Here is a 3,593-nt window from a genome sequence, read left to right as displayed (position 1 = left end):
TTGGCAACAACCTAAATAAGACACATTAACAGATACCATGTACTAAGTGTTGGCCAATGTCTGCTTTTGGTAAGCAATTTAGATTTACCCAATGATGATTAGCATGATTCGGCTGTCATGATACAGAAATTGAGAATCCCACCACTTCAGGGCCTGTTTTCACAAAATATCTTATCTTACCACTAAGAGTACTCTTAAATGTCACTACAACTTCCTAATTAAGAGTTTCCTCTTGAAAGCGATGCACAAGGCTGCTGAGACCAACTTTTACTAAGGGACTTAGAAAACACTTTAGCTAAGAGAAAGGTGCGGGGTTAACGCCATTGCTATGTATGATGTCATGTTTCAGGAACAAGTTGACTTACTATGTCTGCAGTGATTGGTTGATAGGAAGTGGGTCTTTGTGAATGATCTTATCTTAGAAACACTGCAGAAAGGAATTATGATGTTCTTGGCATATTTGAATAAAGATCTAAAAATAAAAAAAAATGTAGCCTTTTGATTAAACATGAAACAAATAAGACAAATAAAGCACGTTTAGCAGCCTCTATAAGCAGTGTTTAAGTATTATATCTAGATACTACAGTGACCATGGCTGATAAAACATTTGAAGCAGTGCCCTCCAAAAGAAAGCAAAAGCCAAACTGGGCACAAAAACAGTTGGTCTTGGTGTCTCAGGAGTCCCCTCGACTACCTTTACCTTGTCACAGAATTAGGAGCTACTTTTACTGCTAAGACACTTTGTGAAATTCTCTTAGTGGAGAAATTTAGGAGTCCTAAAATTGGTACTGACACACCCATTATTTTAAAGAGTTTTACCTACATCGGCATGTTAGGAGCTAATTTCAGCAGCAAAATATTTTGTGAATACGGGCCTAGAGCTGTAGTGGCAAAAGGTGTATAATCAACCTTTTTTGTATTGAAAGTATAGTACTTCAAATGCACACCTGAGTCAAGATGTGATATTTATTTTCCACTTTAACACCCAAATCGAGAAACTATAAAGCCACAATGAAGATGTGCACACAGCAGTTTAAAATCAGGCACGTGGGATCTGATAGCATGTCTGGGCATGTCCCATTTTGTAATTAACCACCAACTCCCTGTGTTGCAAAGGCCAACTCAGCTTTAGAGCTAGAGTCCAATGAGTGCCTCACATGATTTTAACAGTTTCTTTTCCCTTAACTAGTCATGTATTGGCTATATTGCTATGCTTCATAACCTGAGATCAGAGCTTCGTAACCAGAGCACTCAACTAGCTTCTTCCCACTATACATTAATTAGGGTTGGAGGGTCCTCCATGGAGGATTTGTCTTAAAATCCTGCACTTACTCCCATTAAGTGTTGCTGCAAATTGTAAAGGAATGCTAGACAAAACTGGAAATCTTACAATAGTAAGATGTATCAATAAATATAAGACAAAACTCCAAATAAAGCACCTTTATTAAAGAATTATCATCAAAAAATATACCTTCACAATTCTCACTCAGCATTACACACATTATATTCTATATATTCTTCAACTTGCTATGCGTTTTAGGTCCAATATTATCCTCTGAGACATTATGAGTTACCAGCGGCAACAGTGTCCTCCAGTCAGTGCTTTGAGGGCCGACCTCCTTGGTCTGTTGCTCCTGTGAGCGTCACAGCAGCCGAGCCGTGGTGACCTGCAAAAGGCTCAGACAACAGTGACTGTGGCAAGGAGTTCTCAACCCCAACATGATCAGCACTCCCTGCTGACAACCTGTAAACCATCACAACACTGTGACATGCACATCTTCAATGACACAATGTAGTGCAGCACAATAATACCTGCCCCAGTCTCCTGTTGAGACACGGTTACCTGGGTTACCTAACCGGTGGCCAGGCAGGGCAGAGGTGCGTTTGGTTCGTTTCCCCTGGGCAGGCGGCGGACTCGGGAGCGCCCCCTACTGGGCAGGGGCAGCGCACGAAGCGTTGCTGTGAGACAAATAGAGCCCAACCATGAATCATGTAACAAGACCAAATACATGAGATCAGGGCAAACCCAAGGAAACATCATAATAAAGAATTAACACTGTGAATACATAAATACTGATCAAAATAAATGCTACATGACATTCAAGCTTAGTATTTACAATGATTCACACCTTTTGTCTTAAGCCTGGAGCCGCTGCGTGGCACAGCTGAGCAGGCCAGACCAGTTTCACAAGGCCACGTAGACCAGACCAGACCAGACCAGTCCCGGTGAGCGGTAGTGTCACACACCCAGGCCAAACAACTCCTCAAAGTCTCTCTGCTGAAAGGCCAGGCAGCTTTCGTACCCGCAATCCAATGCGACATACACACTAGGGGGTGAAAGGGACTCTCCGTACAAATCAGCACATGACGCAGATGAAACAGAAAGCGCGTTGCGGTGGTTTCCGTCTTCGTCACGCATGTCTTCGTAAACTTTAGCCATCAGGTACTGCGTGGTGTTGGCCGGCGCCATTGCCCCCGGGGAATGACGGGGTCTGACCGCCATGGCGAGGCTTTCCGCCGCCTCATACCTGGCCTCCTCTCGGTCGACTACTTTAGCCAACTGGATCCTCCTCTGCTCACGGCGAAGGTACTTTCTCATGATGGCGCTCATCGTTTTGGGACGCCCCTGTTTCAAGGCCTCCTCCTCTTCCACAAAAGTCACACCAAGGTTTCTCCATCTCAGCTTAGACCATGATTTGGACCCGGGTTTCATGGTTTTGCGTAGGCAACCGGTCTTCAGGCTTTTTGGTCTGGTATCCATCGCCTCAACGCACATTTCACTCAGAAAAAAGTCACAAATGAGAGAGAGTCCGAAGCTGAGGGAAGCAGCGGGGTCGGACGTGCTGACTCACGGTTCTTTGAAGCTAGTTTAAAACTGTCCTCTTCTGACGCCGTTCACAAAAAATACACCTCAAAATCTGCGGTGCGACGTTATTCTATCAATTCGCTTTCTGTAAGCTCAGTAAAAAGACAGTATACTGATACTTGGCACGAAAAAAAGCTAGAGCTGATGGAGTACAACACGTACGCGTCTCTCTGGAAGTGAAATCAAGCTGCAACGTAAGACGCACGTTGTTTTTAATGGAGAAAATACCCACAATGCTTTGGTTTTTCAAACTGCTTGTGCGGCCGCATAGCGCTGCTGCCCCCTACTGGCGTGGCATGGCACGTCACGAGTCTACCTCAAGGCCCAGGTTTATCAACACAGCAACTGCTGCAGTGCATTTCTGCAGTGGGAAGAGTGCTGCAAATTGCTACTCATGTAGAAGTACTATTACTTTGCTGGTGTTTTACTTAAGTAGAAGTGGAAGTGCTGCTGTAAAAGTCTACTGAAGTAAAAGTGAAAAGTAGCTCATTTAAAATGTACTCGCAGTAAAAGTGACTGAGTTATAACTTATCCCACATCTGCGCCAGCTGAGTCTACATGGTCCTTGCTTCCATCAACCGTCTGCAGTTTTTCATCCTGCAGCTTTTACTGTAAAAGACAAAAAGTAGAACTGGATTCTTCTGCTCATCGTTTCTGACAGAGCGTTTCGTTGTGAAAGGTGCCACAATCTGTCATTAGGCCCCACCGCCATCACTGATCATTTGTA

The 3,593-nt window shown here is 44.2% G+C and overlaps 1 long non-coding RNA gene across 1 annotated transcript; it reads right to left on the bottom strand.

The window, feature by feature from the left end:
* Positions 1 to 1,425: 1,425 nt before the first annotated feature.
* LOC115355531 (uncharacterized) lies at positions 1,426 to 3,063 on the bottom strand. Its single transcript, XR_003927891.1, has 2 exons — positions 2,130 to 3,063; positions 1,426 to 1,959 (listed from the first exon to the last, which is right to left on the bottom strand). It is a non-coding gene; the product is annotated as an uncharacterized LOC115355531 (long non-coding RNA).
* Between the last annotated feature and the right edge of the window lie 530 nt (positions 3,064 to 3,593).

This window comes from Myripristis murdjan, chromosome 23 (assembly GCF_902150065.1).
Source record: "Myripristis murdjan chromosome 23, fMyrMur1.1, whole genome shotgun sequence".
Taxonomy (NCBI): Eukaryota; Metazoa; Chordata; class Actinopteri; order Holocentriformes; family Holocentridae; genus Myripristis; species Myripristis murdjan.
The sequence above is the reverse complement of the archived record's forward strand: the minus strand, read 5'-3'. Positions and strand labels throughout refer to the sequence as shown.